This window comes from Urocitellus parryii, chromosome 11, assembly GCF_045843805.1.
Source record: "Urocitellus parryii isolate mUroPar1 chromosome 11, mUroPar1.hap1, whole genome shotgun sequence".
In the NCBI taxonomy this organism is placed as follows: domain Eukaryota; kingdom Metazoa; phylum Chordata; class Mammalia; order Rodentia; family Sciuridae; genus Urocitellus; species Urocitellus parryii.
This window is the reverse complement of record NC_135541.1, coordinates 119,671,681-119,695,904: the sequence shown is the minus strand read 5'-3', so window position 1 is coordinate 119,695,904 and position 24,224 is coordinate 119,671,681. Positions and strand designations below refer to the sequence as shown.

At 41.1% G+C, this 24,224-nt stretch overlaps 1 long non-coding RNA gene and 2 pseudogenes across 2 annotated transcripts in view; all 3 read left to right on the top strand.

The window, feature by feature from the left end:
* The window catches only part of LOC144249213 (uncharacterized), a 182,149-nt gene that overhangs the window by 31,880 nt on the left and 126,045 nt on the right, over positions 1–24,224 (top strand). For both annotated transcript variants that reach the window (XR_013342191.1, XR_013342192.1), the window contains exon 2: positions 15,579–15,696. This is a non-coding gene — a long non-coding RNA (uncharacterized LOC144249213). The remainder of the gene's footprint in view (positions 1–15,578; positions 15,697–24,224) is intronic.
* Positions 98–4,332, top strand: LOC144249144 (large ribosomal subunit protein eL19 pseudogene; annotated as a pseudogene).
* Positions 7,722–10,739, top strand: LOC144249201 (storkhead-box protein 2-like; annotated as a pseudogene).

Here is a 24,224-nt window from a genome sequence, read left to right as displayed (position 1 = left end):
AGGCCAGAGCTCGCTGCCTCCATCCCCACGCATGGCCCTTGGATGCCCTATCAAGCCACCTCCAAGACCACACTGGCCACATAAGCCCCTCCCCGCCATGCACTGCCAAGTCCCCCAGAGACCAGCCACTGGCCAGCGCTCCTGGGGGTGGAACCAGGGCCAGCGGCAGTTGAGGGCGGTTGTGGATCACAGGCCATCAGCTGTCAAGCCCACTGATCCAGCCCCCAGAGGCAGGTGGATGCCCTAGAGAATAAGCCTGACAGATATTTCTTGGAGCCCCTGCTGCCAGCAGTGCTGAGGCCAGCAAAAAGAAGCAGACCATTACCAAGGAGGATGAGAGAGAGGAAAGGAGACATTGGAGCATTGTGCCCAGGAGGCCCAGGGAGAGCACTCAACCTGCTGCCCCGAAGAAGATGACCATTGTGACTTGAATAGCACTTTCACCCAATTCGTGCTGCCAGCACTGACCCTGCAGAGTAGGGCTGCAATCTGCAGAAGCTACAGAAGTGCATGGGGGGGGGGCGGGGGGCTCTGGCCATTGGCAGATTGGATCCCTTGTCTCAGTGACAGTCTGCCAATGGCTTTTTCCTTCACCTAGTCAGGGCTGATGGTGACACAGAGGGGAGGTTATTTTAATATCCCTATGTTTTCATGGAGAGGTCAATTTCACTGAAATTAAGACAATTATCCTAGTATGGTCATTCATACAAGTCCATATTTAAGAAACAAATAATTGTGCGACCTCTGCACAATCAGGATGTTGTAGTTGTTAATAATATGTCACTGAGAAGGCATGACTGATGCAAAGTATGCTATAGGTGATGATTTTGGTAAACAGGAGAGATTTGTGTTTTCCAGAGATCCTTTTACTCTGTAGAATCTTTTCTTAGTAACATGCCTGTGTGAGGTTAGTGATTATTTGTATAAACAGTCAACAGATTAATCTGTTTTTATTTAGACTCTAGTTATCAATATATAGCCATTCTTGTGTAATTTTATGACAGAACAATTTATTTCTTGGTACTTATATTAACATGATTTCTTCTATTGATTAATCTAATGATTAATCTAGAAAATTGTTAGACATTTATGGAAATAATGGGAAAGTATTAGAATTTGTTGCACTTGAATGTTTTCTTAATTGGTGGACTCTTTTTAAGCCAACTATGAAAATTTAATAACTTACTCTATGAAGGACTGTTTTACATTTTTAAAAAGCTATCCCTCTTTGGATTAACATTTAAATTGATATCATTATAAAAATTTTTTTGGCCTTGTGGTACTCACCTGTGATCCCATCGACTTGGGAGACTTAGCTAGAGGAATGTGATTTCAAAGCCAAACTGGGCAACATAGGAAGACCCTGTCCCTCACCGAAAAAAAATTAAAATTCCTTTAGGTAAGTTTAAAGTGGAACTTCAATTCTATTCTGAATAAATAGATATCACCATACAGGACTAGTTTGTCACCTCTATTCAGGGGTCTCACTGCATTGCTTCAAAGATGTATTTTTTCCGATAATTGTCTACGAATACCTTGTTCAGTGTTCAGTGTTCATAGCTGAAGTTCTCCCTGTTGATTTATTCTAGTTAATTCATTATGCAATGTGCATAAGAAATTGGCTTTGAAATTTTTTAACTTTAAACTATTCTTTCATCTTTCCGTAAATAATATTTTTTTCTATGGTGCCTCAAGAAATTTGTATGTCCTATGCTTTTAGTTGGGAGTAAATGTCTTCCTCAAAGATTCATCTAATACTAGATGATGTTAGAAATTACCATCAAATTGCATTTGAAAATTGCTGATACTTTTAATTCTGTACAAGTTGTGTTTAATATATGACTAGTTTTAAACCAACTTTAGCATTTTCTTAAATTCCTAATGTTAGTTTGAGGCAGAGAAATTGAAAACCAAGTCTAATCTACTAGTGCACAATAGAATGTGCAGACTTGGGTTCCAACTGACTGTCCCCAGACATAGCTTCATCCCAACATGCACACAAACTTACAACAGAAAACAAATTTGCCATTAAATGAAGAATTAACATCTTTCTTATAGAGAGAACCCCAGGCTTCTAGGCAATCATGAGCTCAGAGTCCTAATGAGGCTGAAGTAGTGAAGAGAAGAAGCACCTCAGGTAAGCCATGAACATTCCCTGATGTTGAAGTCTCACTTGTGGAGTGAGGGAACTAGACTGGGAGGTACTGTCTCCTCATGGCTGGCTCATCTGCCAAAAAGAGGGACTTTTCTAAATAATTGGCAACTGTGAAAATGAAGTTGTGATAGGCTTATTATCACAAGTGTTGAAATTCAGAAATAAAATACAGTATTACAATATTTAGAGATACTATTTTTTTCTGTTAGAAGGTATTGAGTTGAGATAGTCATATTTGCCTATTATCTACTTCTGATGTTGAATCATCAAATACAATTTGTATAGCAGGAATTGATGACTGACAGCTGGGTATGCACATGTGGGTTATCTTGGTTTTGAAGCATGGAGTTTAGAAATCCACGTTTTAAGCAGATCTTTCAGGGGTCTCCTATACTCACTATTGATTTTGACGTCTGATCTCAAAGACTTGAATTATCTTGTCCAATATGTCTCCCTAAAATAATAATTTTTTAGGTGATGCACATCTGTAGTCCCAGCTATTCAAGAGGCTGTGGATGGAGAATCGAGTTCAAGGGCAGCCTGGGCAACTTAGCAAGACCCCAATATTAAAAAAAAAGTCAGGCATGGTGGGACCAGTAGTCTCAGCTTCTTGGAGCCTGAAAATGGAAGATTGTTTGAGCCCACAAGTTCAAGACTAGCCTGGGTAATATGAAGAGACCCTGACTCAAACTGAAACAATCCTCAAAACATTTTTTAGTATAAAACAAACAAACAAACAAAAACAAATGGCAGGCCAGATTTGGTCTATGTGATTTGTATCACATTTATTTAAATATATATATATATATATATAAAAAGAGAGAGAGAGTCATGCATTGAATTCAGGATGTTTTGCTCAAATGTGAAAAATGAAAAACTAACAAGATTCACGGAACTCTTCAGAAATAAGCTAACAAGCTTAAGTAAATATGATCTCTGTACTATGTAACCATTTGTGCACCGTTAACAAATGAAGACAATTGTTTGAATATATGTGTACATTATATATATATATATATATAATATATATAAACATCTATATAAACATGTTACAAGTATTTTACGTTTAAATCTTAGATATAGTATGAAAAATTTCAAACTATATTGGGCTCTTTTCTTTCACAGCTACAGGAGCAGCCAGGAGGATGCTCGGGCTTCAGTAGAGGTGCCTCCAGTTTCCCTTGCTGTGGCAAAAGAAGCTTTGGTTGGATCCCAATGAAACCAATGAAATCTTCAATGCCAACTCTCATCATCAGATTTGGAAGCTGATCAAAGATAGCTGATCATCCACAAAACCAGTGACTATTCATTCTGAGGCTCCATGCCAGAAAAATTCCTTGGCTCCCCAGAGACACAGGCATGTGGGCATAGGTAAGCAGAACAGTATAGTTAATGCTCCAATGCAGGAGAAGGTCACCTGGGTGAAGAGGATGTGAATTCTGTGTAGGCTACTCAGAGATACCATGAATCTAAGATTAACCACCACATGTATCACAGCCTGTACCTGAAGGTAAAGGGCAATGTCTGCAAAAACAAGTGGATTGTCATGGAACATATTCTAAAACTGAAGGCAGATAATGCCAAGAAGAAGCTTCTGGCTGACCAGGCTGAGACCAAAGAGGAATACAAGCTCTGTGAGGAGCATTCCAGGGCAAAGAGGAGAACGTCAAGACTCTGTCCAAGGAGAAAGAGACCAAGAAATTAGGCTCCCCTCTTGTGTCTGTACATAGTTGCCTTGATGATTACATAGATACTCCTTGAAATTAAAAAAAGCTTTATCTGTTAAAAAACTATATTGTACCACAATTTTAGAAATTCACAGTTTTATAAATTATCATTTTTACAATAAAAGAAATACAGTTAGTCTGCTCTTTGAATTGTGAGGCTTGAAGAAGCCATGTTACTTGTTTTAAAACCAGAAATAGTTCATCACTCTTTAAATATGTTTGCTCTGTTTTACATACTTTATTTTTTTAATCTTCAACACTGTTCTGAACTTCTTTTACAGTTACATACAATGTTCAAATGGTCAGCATTGAATTTTATTGGAAATGTATAATTTTCTTGTTGAAGCCACTGTGCTGAAAGACTATGGACATATTTAAAAAACTAAAAACTGAAATGTAACAAAACCATATTATTCAGAAAGATCTTTGGCTGATACAGAAAATATTAGAAAATAAAGCTGTCAATTGTCATTTGGAAAATAAAAACTATGCTTAACATAGGACAACTGTTTTTTTTTTTAAGTCAAGCTTTTTTTCACCCATATAGTTTATGTGGTAAAATTTTTATTTTAACCATTGTAGTTAGAAATACTATTTCTCTACTTAGGCACTTAGTTCCAGACTAGAAAATGAAGTTGCTTCTGGCTAATTCTATCAGTTTGACAAGTGGAATTTGTTGAAGATGAACTAAAAATGCTGATTTTTCATTATGGGAATGAAAAATCAAAGGACCTTTAACTCATCACATTGTCTTTATAAGTTCCAAAGCACAAAATGTAGTGATGTGCATAATGAGCTCAGGAGGCTTAGAGAACATCATGGCCTGTTTGGGCCACAATATTTTCTGCACTCAGAAAGCAGTTCAAGAATTTGAAGCTGAGCAAAATCTAGACATTTACTGAATTATTTTTTTCAAGAGCACCTTGGTTCATGGGCAAGAACTGAGTTTTTCCTGACAAAATGGACAAGTGCCTTTCTTTCTTACTTACTTTTTTTTCTTTTGGTACTGGGAACTGAACCCAGGGGTGCTTTACCACAGAGCTACTTCCCCAAACCTTTTTTAAATTGCCCATGCTGGCCTTGAACTTTAGATTCTCCTACTTCACTGGGATTACAAATGTGTGTCACTGTACCTGGTGTGTGTCAATTTTTTTTTTTTTTTTTTTTTTACAAACCAAACTTGATTGGTATTTAATTAAATGGCCAAGTTTGAGTTCATAGATGCATAACCTTGTAGATCAACTAGGAGTTCATTTGAGTTTCTTGAGTGAGATGAAAAGTGCTCAGAACAGTACCCGAACTAATAAATTCTCAGTACACTTCACCATCACCTTGTTAAGATTAACATTTCTTATTGAGTAATATATATCATGGGATAGCGAAACTGTGCACCTTGACACTTGTCTGACAGTTTTGCCACTGGCCGTGTTCACAGCCCACAATCCTCTTCCCTGCCACCTGGTCCTTCTCTCACATTTTTGGGCAGTGGTTTGCAGACCGGTGCACATCAGCATCACTTGCAGGTTCATCATCTCATCTGACTTCCTTCTCCACTTGGGGCTGCTGGCCTCTGTTCCCTGGTTCCTAGGCACTGCTCCTGTGATTTGCTGTCCTGGGCCCTTCTCCACATTGATAGAAGGGAGCTGAGCCATTGTGGTTGGATGGTAAACACCAGAACATATTTACAGTCCTGCAGAACTTCTAGCACCATGAAGTGTGCAGGCTCTGCAGCCAGCTGCCTGGGTGATGGCTCAGCTCCTGCTCCAGTTCTGCCCTGGGCCAGTTCATTGCACTAGCCCTTCCTGCCTTCATCTGTCATGGCACAGTCCTATATGGTGCTCTGTTGGCATGTGGTCTTAATAATCTACTAAGAAACAAAAACTTAAAATTACCTGATATTAATAAGCAGTCAAAATTAAATACTTTAACTTATCTTTTTCTTTAATATTCCTCATTAAGAACCTTAGATCTTGGGATAGTAAAATAAATGGAAGCTAGCTGGGTTCAAATTCTGACAGAATGACTCATTGGGAGCACAATTTGGAGCACATTATTGAACTAAGATCAGTCTGTTAGGCTATGGTATTAATACTACCTACTTCATATCACATAGTTGTTACATGAAGTAAATAAGATAAATGGAATTAAGCACTTTGCATAATGCCCAGCATGGAATAAATAGGAGTTACTAAACTTCAGTGCAGTGGTTTTTAGACCTTATGATTACTGATACCAGATTTAAGATCAAAGTTATCATATAGGGCCCTATTTTCATATATAAATTGAAATTTAGCTCTACTAGTATCTAGAACTGCAGTAGCAATAGTTTTTTAAATCACTTTTTATGAACTCTTTCAACAAAAAAAATTTAGAAAAAAGTGAACAAAATAGTTAAATTGAAAAAGTATATTCACATATGTACATAATGAGCTAAAGACAGACACAGTCAAAAAATTTTAGAAAATTCCTAATGAATTTCAGAAGTCTAGTTTTACCCCTGTTGAGCAGTTAGTCAGTAAAGAACTTTCACTGTGGTAACACACCCCTCACTTGGCTTCGTTTCATGGAAGAATTTCCAGTCTATTATTTTAGTGCTGTGCTATTATGAATTAGATGAACTAGTTTTCCTGGTTGGTTTTCTATTTGTAACATTCAATTGATAATCAACCCAGATTTGTACATAAGAATTGGGACTTTTAAAGTCATTCCAATGCTTTTTTGTATATACACAGCAGAGAGGCTATTTTCCAAATGATGCTATTTTGTCAAAATCATGAATGAGATGCTGCGATTTGACTGGCTTGGTAAGAAGGTCTTCTTTTGGTTTCAGGATTCCTCTTGTAGGTCACAATTTGCTAAGTTTTTTTTAACATAAATGGTGTTGAATTTTATTGAATATTCTTTAACACATCCACAATGCCAGTATCTTGATGTGATGCTTCCTCTTTATCAGTGTTGTCCAATAGACCTTTCTGCCATGACAGAAATGTACAGAATATGCACTGCACTGTCAATATGATAGCCACCAGCCCATGTGGTTACTGAGCTCTTGAAATAAGTGGTGGGACTGAGATACTGAAATTTGATTTTGTAAAATTTTAATTAATTTAAATAGTCATACAAGGGCTTTGGTTCCTGTATTGGATGATTAATATGTAGGTTAGCAGAAGACATTTTAATTTTAATTAAAATTAAAATTTTCTTTTCCTGATCTTTTTCCTTACCTGCCTTCCTTTCTTTGTTTTTTCCTTCCTTCCATTCCTTTTTCTTCCCTCTCTCCCTCACTTTTTCCCTTTCTCTTTCTCCCTTTCTCTCCTTCCTTCCTTCCTTCCTTCCTTCCTTCCTTCCTTCCTTCCTTCCTTCCTTCCTTCCCTCCCTCCCTCCCTCCCTCCCTCCCTCCCTCCCTCCCTCTAGCACTGGAGCTCAAGCGCAGGGCCTCATCATGCAAGGAAAGTGTTCTAGCACTGAAACATCCCAGCCTTCAGGAGAGTTTTCAATTAAAGTCTCCTGAAAGAAATCTGGGTGCACAAATATGATAATTACAATTTTAGGAATGGGAGGTCCATGCCTTTAATCCCAGTGGCTCAGGAGTCTGAGACAGGAGGATCATAAGCTCAAAGCCAGTCTCAACAAATTAGTGAGATCCTGTCTCAAAAAATAAGGGCTCTGGCCCCCGCTGGGGCCGCCCGGTGCCGTGGGAGGCAGGGTGCAGCCGCAGGAAGATGAGCGGAGCCGGGAGGGTGGCCCGGAGCTGCAGCTACGTCCGAGCGGCTGTTCTCTGGACGGGCGAGGGACGGCGGCCGCGGTGAGCGGGGGCCATGCGGCGGATGCTTCCGAAGATGGAGAAGTTTCTGCAGATCGCGCCTCACTCTCTAGCCATCGTCCTGGGCCCGGCCGAGGGGCCGGCTGGAGAGGGGCCCCGGGCAGCGCAGCCCGAGCCCCCGGTCGAGCCCCGGCAGCTCGCCCGACATCACATCGGCTACGAGATCTTCGCCGATTTCAAGGCCGAGAACATGCAACTCTTCTGGAACAAGAAGGTCACGGCGGCGGTGGCCGAGACCTTCTTCCTGGGCTGGATCGACGAGCAGGTCCTGCTGATCCAGGGAAAGGAGGAGCATCTGGAAGCGCTGCGAGAGGGCTGGACCCGCCGGGCGCTGCGGCCACCCTCGGGCTTCCACATCCGCTGCCTGGGTGGTGTATCACCAATCAGTATGTCTCCCATCAGTCAATCTCAGTTTATTCCACTCGGGGAAATCCTCTGCTTGGCAATATCGGCAATGAACTCGGCAAGAAAACCTGTCACCCAAGAAGCACTGATGGAACACCTGACAACTTGTTTTCCAGGTGTTCCAACCCCAAGCCAAGAAATCCTGCGGCACACGTTGAACACCCTGGTACGGGAGAGGAAGATCTATCCCACTCCGGGTGGCTATTTCATTGTGACCCCACAGACTTACTTCATAACTCCTTCCCTCATAAGAACTAACAGTAAATGGTACCATTTGGATGAGAGGATACCTGACAGGTCTCAGTGTACCTCTCCACAACCTGGAACCATAACGCCCTCTGCCTCAGGCTGTGTCAGGGAAAGGACATTGCCCAGAAACCACTGCGACTCTTGCCACTGCTGCCGAGAAGACATGCACAGCATGCACGCGTCCACTCTGCAGAGGAAATCTGCCAAGGACTGCAAAGACCCTTACTGCCCTCCTTCTCTGTGCCAGGTGCCACCCACTGAAAAGAGCAAAAGTACTGTAAATTTTTCTTATAAGACAGAAACTCTCTCGAAACCTAAAGATAGTGAAAAGCAGTCCAAAAAGTTCGGGCTCAAGTTATTCCGGCTAAGTTTTAAGAAAGACAAGACCAAACAGCTGGCCAATTTTTCTGCCCAGTTTCCTCCAGAGGAGTGGCCCCTGCGGGACGAAGACACGCCCACTACCATCCCTCGGGAAGTGGAGATGGAGATCATTCGGCGGATCAACCCGGACTTGACTGTGGAAAATGTCATGAGGCACACTGCACTGATGAAGAAACTTGAAGAAGAGAAAGCGCATAGGAGTAAAGCAGGATCCTCTGCCCACCACAGCGGAAGAAGTAAAAAGAGCAGGACTCATCGAAAGTCCCATGGGAAGTCTCGGTCACACAGCAAGACGCGGGTGTCCAAAGGAGACCCTTCGGACGGTTCGCATCTGGACATTCCTGGTGAAAGAGAGTATGACTTTTGTGACCCTCTGACCAGGGCGCCCAGGGAGGGCTGCTTCATCATCGAACACAAAGGCGACAACTTCATCATGCACAGTAACACGAACGTGATTGAGTCCCATTTCCCCATGACACCAGAATGGGATGTGTCCGGCGAATTGGCCAAAAGGAGAACTGAGATGCCTTTTCCTGAACCTTCCAGGGGAAGCTCGCACTCCAAAGTGCACCAAAGCCACAGCCATACCCAGGACCGAAGGTCCAGGAATGAGAGACCCAGCAAAGCCAAGGAGAGGTCCAGATCCATGGATAACTCCAAAGGCCCCCTGGGCGCTTCTTCTCTAGGCACACCCGAAGACCTGACCGAAGGCTGTAGCCAAGACGACCAGACCCCCAGCCAGTCCTACATCGATGACAGTACTTTAAGGCCCGCTCAGGCTGTTGGTCATCAAAGGGCTCTCCTTTCATCCGCAAGCTATAAAGAGGTATGTATTCCAGAAATAGTTGGTGGCAGCAAGGAGCCTTCCAGTGCTTGTAGCCTCTTGGAGCCAGGCAAACCACCCCGAGAGTTTGCCACCCTACGGGGAACTCAGCACCTGTCCAACCAAAACAGCCGCTGATGACTACTTCCAGTGCAACACTTCTAGTGAGACGGTGCTTACCGCACCGTCACCTCTGGGGAAGAATAAGGAGGACCATGCCACTCTGACCCTGGCAGAAGGCGTGAAAAAGCTGTCTCCCTCTGATAGGCAGGCCCCGCATTCCTCCAGGGAGCCTGTCGGCCACAAGGAGGAGTCACCAAAAGGGTCAGGCGGGGGCCCTGCTGCTTCGGGTGGAGTGGCTGAAGGCCTTGCCAACGGACGCCTGGTCCAGCACCACGGTGCAGAACCCGGCAGCCTGGACAAGAGGAAAGAGATATTCAGCAAAGACACACTGTTCAAGCCTCTTCACAGCACCTTGTCTGTAAACAGCTATCACAAGTCAAGCCTGTCCCTCCTCAAATCGCACCCGAAGACCCCTACTGACACATTGCCAGGCCGATGCGAGAAACTGGAACCGTCCCTGGGGACCTCGGCAGCACAAGCCATGCCATCTTCCCAGCGTCAGCAGGAGTCTGGAGGGAACCAGGAAGCCTCTTTTGACTATTACAATGTCTCCGATGACGACGACTCTGAGGAAGGGGCAAACAAAAACGCTGAGGAGGAGAAAAATAGAGATGATGTAGGCACCATGCAGTGGCTTCTGGAGAGGGAGAAGGAAAGAGACTTGCAGAGGAAGTTTGAGAAGAACCTCACCCTCCTCACCCCAAAAGAAACCGACAGCAGCAGCAACCAGAGAGCCACCCATTCAGCCCGGCTCGACAGCATGGACAGCAGCAGCATCACCGTGGACAGTGGATTCAACTCCCCACGGAATTGAAAAAAAAAGTTTCTGCAGCTGTAGAGATCACCAATCTGGACTATACTCAGGAGAGCCTGGCTTCCAACACGTCAAGCATTGTTGAGAGTAACCGTCGTCAGAATCCGGCTCTGAGTCCAGCCCATGGTGTAGCTGGGTCAGCCTTCAACTTCCGCGCGAGTACAGACCCCCTGACCAGCGAAGCTGAGAAACTACAGAAACCTTCCAACTGCTTACAAGCTTCTGTGACTAGTGTGTGATAGTCCTTCTGCCTCAGATCTTCTGTCTCATTCAATACAGCAAAGTTTACGACACTGGGACTGATGTTTACATCTTTGGAAAGACAAGCATCTCAAGCACAGTTTTCGTGTTTACTTAAACTGTGCAGCTAAGTAGGCTAGGGCAAAAAAAACAAAACAAAACAAAAATCTTTATTTCAGAGTATTGCTTTTTCACATTTATGGCTCTGTAGCAACTGAATAGCAGTAGGGGTGATATGTATACTTTGGCTTCATTAATTGTATCTGAGCACACATAGGAAAGTCTAGACACTGTAAGTGGAATATGCGTTTTCAATGTCATGCAGTTGCCAATTCCATTTTTAAAATGCCACAGATGTGTGTTGCTCCCAGTCTGTGGTTCAGTGGGGCCACGGAACTGATCTTTGACACTTCCCAAACAAACCAACCAACTAACAAAAAAACCCCATGCCACCGCAAAATGTCAAATGCAAGGGTCCACCTTGAGGGAAATCAATGCCAAACTGTCCAGGAGGGACCCCCCTCCCCCCCGGCCCTTTGCGTGTAAACCGTTTATGCACCTGTCATTTTTCACTGTGAGTTTCGTGGTACTGTTCTGCAGGAGTCCATGGAAGTACGTCAGAAGGGGTGGCGATGGAAATACCGGGAGTGTCTGTTTTCAGGATTTTGTTTTCGAGTGTGACAGATGCTTGTCTTGATTTTAAACCTTCCATGATCACAAACAGGAATAGAGGCCTTTGATGGTGAAGTGGATAAAGGAAGGGAATTCCCATTCTGGCTGGGGCACAGCACTAAGTGAGGGAAAAGGTGATGTGGACATTTTTAAAGCTATTCATCGAATATTGAAGGAAGATAATTTCCTCCTTGTGATACTTAATGATGATCCTATCTTACTATAATAGATAACAATAATTAGTTTGTTTAAAAGCAAAATGTTCTTTGTGATACAAATGGAGAGTATGGCCTGGGGATGTTATTCTTTCTAATGGAAGGATATAAATCTATTTTATGTAGTTTTAAATAGAATGCCTAAATTAGGCTGTGGGAGATGATTTTTAGTGGTTATAGGAAAGAGCAAATTTAGGGAGAGTTGAACTTCAGGCCTTTTATTCCTGGGAAGATATCTATAGAGAAAACTTTTAAAGTAATTTTTGATTAGAAATATACATGCCCATGTAATAAGCAACAGAATGAGCTCATTCTGCTAGTGTGGTATGATCATAATTTGTACTCCCCTAAAGTTTATCAGAATAACAATTATGCATAATGAACTATGCCAGAGTAATGTTTACAGATACTTTGTAACCAATTTCAGGAGATGTTTTTAGGCAGATGTATAGTCATTAGCCCAGCTTATTTCAAAAATGGTTTGTCAACATTTTGCTTTGGTTTACTATGTCATGTTGAACACAAAGAAGGCTCAGCAGCAAAGGATTACAAATAATTAAGCTTCAACCTTATAGGAAATAGACATTTCAAAGTTCCCAAGCTTTATTTTCTGAGAACAATGGAACATGTTATAGATCATGGAAAACTATTTGCAAAAGGGTTTCGTCTGACCCAAGTAAATGGTCTGATAAAAAGTCATATTTAGACTAGTGGCATGTGCTATTCGGAGCCAAACACCATTTTTTAAAAAATAAACCTATATGTATCATTTTTCACCTCAGATTTAAATAATTGGCATAACATTTGTGAGGCACTTCTGTTCCCATGTTAAATTTAATCACTAGCAATCAGTTTAAAGAACACAGTCATCTACATAGTCAGACTAATTTTTTAAACATGAATACTCATGCTTTATCGCTATTTGAAAGTTGCAGCGGGTCAAAGTTTAGCATAATTCTCTTTTAGTGCTTATTGTAGTGAAATTTAAGCGCATTTCCTGGTAAACTGCCACCCCATTGAAATGCTTAAGCCAGTTGACTTTTAATCCCATGCCTTATTTTCTCCAAGGCATGCCTCGAATACTCAGAAACACACTGTCTGTCTCACTGCTTAAATACGTCCAGAAGAAATGATAACGTATCTAGTAGACTACATAATCTGTTTCCTTGGGGAGTTTGTATACCATACAGTTACTAAATTTTTATGTCTAAATTTCTTTTTTTCCAAAAAACCTGCTCTCAAATTTTCATCATCCTCAATTCATAAATAATATAACCATTAAAACAGTACATTGGCCTCTGATTGACCCTCTGAAAGTAGCCATTGAAATAATCAGATGCTGTGTGAGCAGGAAAAGAAATCATTACCTTTAAGAGAAGCTTTAAAATATGAACTTAATATTTCACAAGAAATAGGTTTACAGGAAACATTGTTCAAAGAAAATGTGTATACTCTTTGCCTGATGCTCCGGGGTACATGATTTTTAAAAGAAAACTTCCTTAGACCAGTAGCCATTAGCGTAGAAATGATGGACTGTCAAGGTGATATATCATGTCAGCAGATGTTCCATTTAGAAATACTCTCCTGAATCGAATCTGGATTCTTGAATGGAGGAGAAGTGGTGGTGGGAAGCGCATGACATGTGTGACGTGCGACAATTGTGCATGTCCAAGATGGTCTCACCGAGATGGTGAGGCTCTCCATGCCCAAGCCCTCGGGCCCTCTCCAAGCTTTGTGTTCTTTTCCTCCAGTGATACCATAGCTTTGTGTCACACAACTGCTTATCTAGTCTTAGAGTTTATCAGCTGAAAGGTTTACAAAACTGAATCTGGTTGAATCTCTGTGAGGCGTTCAACTTTAAAGGGTCAACCCATCTGTCGGCATTTTGCACACTTATGTATTATTATGATACAGCATATTACTTTATGGTAATTTTTATTTTTACATATAACTACCTCCATGAATTTGATGAAATGGCAGCAGCGTGTTAAAGTGTATTGTTCAGAAAAGCAACATTTAAAACTTTCTTAAACATGAAAAAAAAAAAAAATAAGGGCTCTGAATGTGGCTCATTGGTAAATCTCCCCAGGGTTCACTCAGCCATATCAAGGGGGGAAAAGAATTTTAGAAAAGGGAAGAAACATTTTTTAAATAATACAAGTTGCACAATTTTAGCTTCAATTTAAAATTTATATCTATGCTCAGACTTTATTTATAGGAAAATTCTGTTATTCATTCCTGGAAAACCATGGTACTTAGTTTAAAATTGGAAATGGTCTTTCTTTCTTTCTTTCTTTCTTTCTTTCTTTCTTTCTTTCTTTCTTTCTTTCTTTCTTTCTTTCTTTCTTCATTTCTTTCTTCCTTTCTTTCTTTCTTTCTTTTTCTTGGTGGCCTTTTCTTTGCATTGTGGTTTAACACTGGTTTCCAGATTATGGCTCTTTTTTTTTTAATCTTGTCCAAGTCTAGCTTCACTGTCCTCAATTCTATATTCACAATAGTTCACTAAAATCCTATAGTTCTTCACAATTTCTTGAACAAATCCCTAGTGTTTTGTCACCATGGCTAATAGGTATATCTGCATTCTTCTCAAATTACATTATAACATTCAGTTTGTCATTTTCTAGTAAAAGCCTAGCTCTTCTGCCTTATAAGATTCTGTATTCTCAGTTGCAGGGCTTTCTGAGGTTCAGGAGCTACATGGGTTGTTAGAATGTGCTAGACCTTAGTGGAGGATTCTGGAGGAAGACTCCTGGTCTATCGTGGCTGCCTTCATTGAAGCTCTGATTACCTTAACTCCTCCTCACACCCAGCCCCAAGATAATAATTCAAAGAGAAGAAAAGGAAATGGAGGAGCACAGACATGGACACCCTGGTAATCCATAAATGTTCACTTCCAATAATTCTGAAGTTTGAGCAGAAATTCGGGTGTCTTTTATTTTTTTATTTTTTTTTTTATTTATTTTTTAGTTCTCGGCAGACACAACATCTTTTGTTGGTATGTGGTGCTGAGGATCGAACCCGGGCCGCACGCATGCCAGGCGAGCGCGCTACCGCTTGAGCCACATCCCCAGCCCCTCGGGTGTCTTTTAAACTTCTTCACTCCTTAGGTCTTCTAGGTCAAAAGGTCAGAGGATATCACTATGACCCTGCAACTTCTTTTGGTCATGCTCCTAGAATCCCAACATACTTTTAAAATTTTTATCTCTGTGCCAGTCTTAGGGAAAGATAGACAACCACTACCCGCCCTTCCATTAAAGAATTGTTCATATATTAGGCTGTTTCTTATTGCCAACCCTGAGGTGGGATAGATTCTTGATCCCCTCTCCAGTTTCCAGTTCTACATTAATGTTGCTGGTATGTTTTAGGATGAATCTATGTTAATTCCAGGAGGGTACTTTACCTTCTTCAGGTAGGTACAGACATTCTGAAACCTGAGCACTGTCATCAGGGCATCCCTGTGTCCCAGACATAATATCTTTGAAATTCCAAGTCCTTCATGTATGGGGGAAGGGTGAGAGAAAACTTTTACAAGGACTGATATGGAGGTCTTGTTTGCAGTTGGGAGTTTCCTGCAGGTGTGGAGTCAGGGTCTCCTTGACCACAGAAATGTAGGTCTGTGCTAGTTTCTCAAAATTCCTACCTATGGTCTCTTCCTCAGCTGTTCTCAGCTGGAGGATTGAGAGGCTGCAATGGAGAGAACTCAGTCTGGGAAGTGTTGAGAAGATTGTGGAGTTGTGCTTCTGATTGGTAGGAACCACAAAACACTGGATGCATCCAATCTCCAATCAGTTGTCTGAGAGCCTGTCCCGCTTCCCCAGGTTGAGTCAATGGAAAGGAAGCTCCTGGAATTTCGAGCCCAAGTATCCAAACTGGAGAGGCTCCTTCAGAACACAGTTGAAAATAGGGCCCAGTTGGTAACTCCTGCTTTGTGGGGCTCTTTTATTGTTTCAGTGACCAGGGCACATGATGTTTTGAAGAAGGAAAGGACTAACTTGGAGCTAAAGAATCGATTGCACCTTTCACACTCACAGAGCCTGCTTCAAACACCTCACCGTCTATGATCAGATCTGTAAGTGACTCTGACCTCCTTTGACCTTCCAGAAGCATATATTCTGGTCCACTAGACAGGTCTTAGCTCCTAGATAGCCTCTAGCTAGAGTTCTATCCCTTCACCCTCGTGCCCTCTCAGCTCCCTGCCTTGCCCTTGCTCTCCTGTGTCATTGTCTTTCCTCTTTACCCCAATTTTCCCTCCTTGACGTCAGTCAAGCAAGGAGGTGGGAGAAATGCAGTTAAGTTCGTCCTTGAATGAAGAAACTTTTAAAGTCTGTAAATTAGTGGTCTACAAGGAGATCTTGAGGCCATTTGTATATTATGGACTTTCCTGAACTACTTTATAAAAAATTAAATAAGGCATAACCTTATAAATTGACTTGAGTGCACAATATTAGGTTAAGAACAGCAATTTGATTTTGACACATCAGTTTAAAAAAATGAAGGAAGATCCATATGGTCTCATTGTCATAAAAGAAAAAAAATGATAATTCAAAAAAACCACTGAACTTTAAGTGAAAAAATTTTAAAATATGTGTACCAGATATTGTATACATTTACTTAAATACTGTGCTTATAATTCCCTAGAAATACTTTGAAGAAAAACTTGATATGTAACTGATTGTTTTAAAAATCAGAAATTAAACCATTACACTTAGATGGTAAACATCAGAGGGGCTGAGCATTCTCCTAGGAATGTTCCTAAATTGTACCCTTAGAGCTTTGACCTCTATAGCATGATCAAGGATCAAGGGCCTTGATTTAACTGGCTCTTGTTTTCTACTTCCCTTTGGTTCTTCTCTGAGGATTGCTTTCTTTCCTGAGCCACTTTAGCACAATACTTAAAAGGTTGTCTCTGTACAGCCTCATCCTGTCCCTGCCAAGTTAACCCAGAAGCCTTCAGTTCCCACTGGCTCCCTCCAGTGTGCAGTCCACCCTCTTTTCTTCCTGATATCTGGTCTGTAACTCCAGGCTTGTCACGACCTGGTTGTATGCCTTTAGCTGGCCTCTTTGTCTCTGTGAGCTGATGCCCCTTATCTGTAAAAGGTGGACCTAGACTTAGATGATGTCTGAGGTCCCTGTCAATTTGACCTCTCCTTAAGAAAACTGATACACACACTTAACAGGGAACTTCCCCCAACATCTTCTCTCCAATCACCACAGGGTGTTTTTACATGTGTGTTTTTCATGCTCCATCCTTCTTTTCCCAGGATATGACAAAGGCCTTTAATTCCCTTCAGACTACATAACTTGTAGCATGAACTGGCTCATGAAAAGGAAGTGGTAGGATATGACCACACAGCATGCAGTGGGATGGTGGCTGGGACAGCAAGGATTTGGAGGTACAGGGAGACTTCTCCTCTAAGCTGGAACCTGGAATCTCCTCCAGACCCAGTGCATCCCCTTGGCTCATCCTCTTAACCATCTCCCACCCTGTTCTTACCTTCCTCATGCTTTGCCCTCTTTCCTGCCTCTGGGCACTATCATCAGATCTGACAGTTCCATCTGAACAGGGTTGTTTTGTTTGCTTGCCCATGAAATCCTTAAGGGCCCTGCTGTGTGCTCCTGTCTTGAGAGCCTTTCCTTCTAGGAGCCACACAAGAAGCAAAGCCACCACGGGTCTCTAAAGCATAAGGAAGCCTTGGCCTGCCTCCTCCCCCTATCTGAATAACCCCATCTGCTAAGGAGCATCCGGGCCCTCTTCCTTCAAAGCTGGTGCAGGTCTGAAGAGGTGATCAGAGATGTGTCCTACGAGGGTAGGCAGAAAGACAAAATTACTTCCTGACAGTGATGGAATACCCATAGCCAAATACTACCAGGTCCAGCATTAAGGAAAGAGCACCTAAGATTGCATGGTAAACTTTGTGACACTGCTTCCTAACAGCTTCTGTGGCACAACACCTGCCGCAGCATGGTTCTCACCTCAGCAGCTCTCCTCAGATGATCAGCTTGGGGACAACAGTTGCCCCCTACACATGAGTTCCCAACATGGCATTCCTTGGCAGTCCTAGAAGCACCCTAGTGAGCAGCAGGCACTGCTGGACAGTGTCAGTGGTGTTTAGCAAGCACCTTTCACAGATCCACACCTCACCAGGTAGCTCCTCTGAGCCAAGCCAGCTGGACTTTGCACTGCACCATCAGGTCTGAGCTCTTTGAGTCCATAAGGGGAAGGATATTGGTGACTTCAAAAAGGCCCTCTCATTCACAGCTTATCATAATCTGCTTCCTTTATTAACATGTTCTCCAAAATTTACTGCCCTCCTGTCCCCCATTAAGTATGCTGTCCCATTTTATTAACCTGACTTCCCTCAGAAAGAGACTGATGTCCACACCAAGCCTATGCAAAGGCATATGGCAGCCCTCTCCTTGTTTTTTAGTGGTGTGGGCAAGACACCAATTGTACTGAAGTCTGTTTTGTGTCTTCAGAGTGTTCCTAGGATGTGAGTAGGTGTGTATACATGTATGATAGAGATTTCTTTTTATGTTGCTGTAGCCATACATTGAAGGCCAACATCACTCATGGACCTGGAGGGTGAAACAGCATAACAGTCTTTCAGTGACATTTTTTCTTTTAAAGCAAAATTGTATATAAAAAAGTTTATTTTCTTTCTTTCATTCTTTTTTCTTTTGGCTTTGTTTCCCATTTCTAGACCAGTCCCTAGAACAAGTGTTAAGAATAGAAAATAAAATAAGCCAAACGCAAAAAACCAAAGGCTGAATGTTTTCTCTGATAAGAGGATAGTGATTCATAATGGGAGGGGGAAGGGGTGTAGAGAAGAATGAAGGAACTTTGGATTGGGCAGAGGGGAGTGAGGAAAGGGGAGAGGATGTGGGAAGGACAGTGGAATGAAAAGGACATCAGCATCCTATATACATGTGTGATTACACTATTGGTGTGACTGCACCATGTTCAGCCAGAAGAAGGAGAAGTTGTGCTCCATTTGTGTACAATGTGTCAAAATGCATTCTACTGTCATGTATAGCTACTTAGAAAAAAATTTAAAAGATTATAAAAATTTAAACGAAGACTATAAAATAAAAACATCATGAAGAAACCATATTCACTAATTCTGAAGTCTAAATTTAAAAATTATAATTTTCCCTCTTTGCCATTTTGCAAAAATCTCCAATCTAAGATATGATGGAGTTATTCTTAAACTTGATGTGCCTTTGCAGTTTTCACAGGGAAGGACATATTTTGCTGTTTATTCTTCAGCATTAAAACTCAGGAGTCTGCATGGCAATGAAAATATAGGTCTCTTTCCATTGTGGGTTGAGTAAAATAAAGGAGAATATTTTCTTTCATGAGTCTCCATTGTTGGTGACTCAGTGTCATTGAAGGCTTTTATAAGAACAGAGGGCACAGTGGGGAAAAAAGACAGGAATTACCCAAGCATATATGTAGCTAGGCTGTGTTAGCCAGAAACCTGTCTCAGTGCATGGTCCCCTTTACAGTGCCCATCAGGGCCAGGCAGTTTGTTGGCCTGCATCCTCAGTATAAAGAAGATGAAGGTTAAAAGAATTTGAAGATTTTCATTTCAAAGGCTGTCTGTTTCACCATCAGCTATGGGATTGTGGGTACAACTTCCCTGGCTGCAATGGCAAGGGCTTTAGTGGGAGTTGAACTCTCACCTAGGATCTGCATCTTTCTGTAAGTATCCCAGGTGATTCTGATGCAGGCACAATTTAACACATTGGTGATGTTTCTGATACACACATTGTGCATGTCACTGAGTCACAACAATGAACTTATTTATGAACCTTAATTGAAAATCGAATCATTCCATAAATTTTGAAATAAAAATTAAAAAAAATACTTCAGAAAATTCTTGTGTCCTTTACCTTCCACAATTAAAATAAAGCTATTACTCTACAATGATGTCCTAGAAATAGTTAAGAATGAACAGAAATAATGGCAGCTAGAACAAAAACTGTAATCATTATCAATGAAACCAGGACCATTACCAGCAGCAACAACAAAAGACTCTTCAAGAGACCTCCCTGGGTAGAGACATGGCCACTCCTATGGGGAGATGTGAAGTCAACCTGCATTTCACCAGGTGTTTTAAGGATTTGTACGACTGCTTTTGCCTTTATAATACAGAGGAATTTGCTGGCAAAATTAGCTGAATGGTTGGAAAGTCCTCAGACCCATTATTGAATTTAAAGATAAAGCAGCCAATAGTAAAGACCTCTGGCCCTGAGGTTATTTCAGCAGTCTGCAAAGTTCTCTCTTTTATCTCTGTGCCTCAAGGGCTGGGTGCCTTCATAAAATAATCAATGATCACAGGACAACTCAAATAGTCACACTTAGCAAATCAGCTTTCTACAGAAAATAGAGTGAAAGCCCCATAAAAGGGGAAGAAAAGACCCAGAAAAGAGGACAAAAAGAAAACAGAGGACAAGTACCTGTTGTATCACTTCAAATATGAATAGTATCTCCTGACCTGCTGACCTAAGACCTTCAGAATTTACAGAGTCATGTCCCTCAGATCTCCTCACTGCTGAGGTGAGTGACAGAGGCCCTAGGGGTGATTTTCCATTGCCGCAGTAACAAATTTCCACAAGCGACATGGCTGAGGAGAACACAAATCCATTATGTCAGAGTGGTAGGTTAGGAGTTCACAGAAGGTCCCACTGGTTTAAAATCACTGGGGAACAGGGCTGTCACCTAGTGGAGGAGGTCAGGCACATCTGGCTTCCTTGATTTTTCTGGCTCTAGAAGCCACCCACTTCTTGGCTGGTGGCTTCTTCCTTCACCTCATTCCTGATTTAATTCTTTTTGTGTGTGTGTGATAACTAGGAATAGGAGGAAATTATTCTTAATGACAAAATGCATCTATGAAGAACAAACAACTTATACAGGTACTAGTAACATGCTGAATATTCCCCATGTAACCTAGGAAACAAGGTGAGGATAGCTTCTGGAACCATGTTCACTTACTATCATGCTGGATATCTTAGTCTGTGGGAGGCCAAGCTTATGGGTGACTGAGTTACACTCCCCAGCTGGGTGCTGAGGCGCTCAGTCACAGAAATGGGTGTGTCTTGCTACAGCCCCATGGGTGAAGCTATGCTCACCTGTCTTTGTAATATAACCCCTTGCCCTGTTTAGGATAGAATCTTCCATGGAAGTGCCTTGTGTGTGTCCCCTCCTCTTACTGTACCCTTGGGTGTGACCTACCCAGGTGTCAGTCAACCTGCTGACAGTGGACATCATGAAGACAGATTCAGCCCCCTGAAACCTGACCCCTTGCCTCATTTGAATAGCTTCTCCTCAGTAAAAGGGGTCAGCGCATGCTCTCGCTCACTCTCTTTCTGCAGACCCTTAAGGTCAGAGGAGCCTTCACAGCAACCCCTAAGAAAAAGGTATTTGTGTCTCTTGTGTGGTTATTTCATGCAGCCCAGTTAGCCCAGTTTAACTAGAGTGACCCCTGAGCCTTTTAGTCGCAAGAACAGAAACCTGGCATTAGTCCACAAAATAAGGAAAAATAAAGACAAGCCGAGAGAAATAAAGTACAGAAATGAAGATGTTAAACTACTTTTATTTACAAAAAAAAGTATGTAGAAAATCCTAAGAAATATTCCTAAAATTGTTGGTATTAATTTGTGATTTTTGCCAGGGTCATAGGATTCAAGGTTAATGAACAAACCCCCAAAAGTATCCACAAAGGAAGAGATATATCATGGAGAAGAATTGGAAGACTTTAGTGTTATCAAATAAGTTACTTTTCTCTTTACATGTGCTGAGTTTCCAGTGTTAGTTGAAAAACTTCTCCCTAATGCTGATGTTATACATCTACTATCTTGAAATTAATATTTAAGTTAATTTTCCTTTACATTTTAGCTTATATCTATTCATAAATTATTTTTGAGTCTGATGAGACAGTGGCCCAGGATCATTTCCTTCTAGATGGACACCTAATTGTGCCAGAATAGATGATTTTCTTTTAAAAGCTATCCTGTCTTCCACTGATTTGATATATCATTAGCATATTTGTTTATATGCCAATATTATCATATTTTTCAAGTTCATGAAATAGAATTGTTTTTGTCAGGTTTTTCTCACTGTGAACAAAATACCCGAAAAGAACAATTTGCAGGGAGGAAAACGCCTGTGCAACTAAATATAAATGGAATAATTTGTCATACATTCTTTGCTATCTGAGACTTCTTTTGCTCAGCATATCATTTCTGAGATTCTTTCCTGTTATTACTAGTATCAGATGTTGGTTTTTTATTGCTGAATAGTATTCCATTGTAAGGACTATAACTTGTTTTAACCATGCACTTTCTAATTGTCGTGTTGATTGCTTCCATTTGGAATTGCTCTTGAGTACTGCACTTCTGAAGTTCATGTTACAGGTCCTTTTGTAGCTTTGTACGTCTATGTCTGGTGACAGCATTAACGGGGCACATGATAAATGTATGTTCACCTAGAGCAGCCACCAAACTGTTTTTCAAAGTGATTGTAACATTTATCCCTTTCACCAACAGTGAATAGAGCTGCAATTGATTGTTCTAAATCCTTCTAACACTTGGCATGGTCATTTGAATTTTAGACATTGTGATGGATGTGAGTTGGTCTTCATTTTTGTTTTCCTATGACTCATGCTTTTGAGCATCTTTTCAGGTGCTCTTCGATGTTTACATTCTCTTCTTTGTGCAGTATGAGTTGAAATATTTGATCCCTCTTTAAGTTTCTTGTCTTACTATTCCCAAGTTAGAAACTTTTATATGCCCTTAAGTATATAAATTTTAATAATTTAATAATAGATATAAGCCTAAAATAAGATATCTGAATAATGTTAATCTATCAAGTTTATTATTATTATTATTATTATTATTATAAATATTATATGTGACTTGTCTTTTCATTTACTTGATGGAATCTTTCAAACAGTAGAAGCTTATGATTCCAATGTTGTTCATCATTTTTTAACCTTAATAGTTTGTCTTATTTGTATATCAAATATAAGAAATCATTGCCAATATAAATAAAACTTTTTCTTCTTAGTTTCCATCTCCAAGATTAGTGTTGCTTTATGTTTAATGTAAAAAATAGAAGGTTCCACCATGCGGCCAGCGCATTGGTTTCATTAATGAGGTTCTTGGCATAAAAGTTAACTAGCGAGATCGAAATAAAACACATAGACTCAGTTACCTTTTTCTATGACCAGGTCCGAGACAGCTCCCCTCTCTGGCTCCAACCTCGAACCACCTGTAAGGCAGCAAGGATTACTCAGGGCTAGCAGGATGGAGAGAGCAAGCACGCCAGGGAGTAGCCTTTTATTGGGGAACAAGAAATTCAGGGGAGAATTCCATCCAATGAAGGTTGAGGGGGACCGCACTCCAAGCTCAGGGTCAGTGATTGGCCCCCTGGGTCAGTGGTCAGTCACACCCCCACACGGATGGGTTCTCTCATCAGAAGAGGTTTGGGAAAGCTCCGGCCCAGCCAGAGCACCTCAGACCCAAACCGGGAGTCGCCGAGTCACGTGTGAGAATGGCTCTCCACATATCCCCCCTTTCTTTTCTTAAAAATGAGGTGGCGGTTCACTCGTTGGAGTTTCTGTATTCTTGTTCCAAAGACTCGCCATCCTATAATTACAACACAAAAGAGAATTAACAGCAAAGAGAATAATCCAATAATGTACCAGGCTGAGTGTTTAAGAATGTTTCCAGGGTTGAATCCATTCAACTCCTTCAATATTTGGTTAGCCAAAGAAGAAGGATCTGAAAAATCAGCTCTATTATTTTGAATGTCTTGGATATGGTGATGAAGTTCCAGAATATCCAAGCTATTATTACTATTTTGCCAAATACCTAACAAATGGTTTTTAACCTTCTCCCAATCCGAGAGAGAAGCATTGTACTTGGCAGCTGTAACACACACATACTTATAATTAGCATGGCATTTAAGCCTTTCTTTAAATTTTAAGGCTGAAAGTTCATTACCTATGTCTATAACAGTCGCCTCTAAGGCATATAATTTAGTTTCAATCCTTTCATCAATATTTACTTGATTACGCAGAGCCTTGGAAGTATTTTGGGCTAAATTATTAAGAAATTTTGCATGCTGAATATTCTGAGACAATGTCAGAGACGCAGAGACAGTTGAGGCAATAAAGGAGACTAGCACCAAAACACCAACAATTATAACTCCAATAGCACGGTTAGGTCTTGCTAGCTGGGCATGAATTTGCTGTAAGACTTGTAAATCAGTATCAGCATACCATGGCTCTAAAATATTTGCAGGCAATAAAACGAAAGAGGGCTGATGAAGTATCTGCACTCCTATTCCTCCATTATACCTAGTAATACAATTGGTTAGGTTACATTTATTACAAGTAACAATATATCTGTCATTTATCCATTTAACTTTTACATTTCCAATAATTAAAACATAGGAGATGTAAGCCATAACACAGGCTCGTAAGCCATAGCAAGATCCCTCTTTACAGTTCTTGCCAACAAATTTTGGTAAAGGCTTGTCTGTAAAATGTAAGAATTCTGAGGCAGCAATTAAATGCCAAACATCCTTTTGAA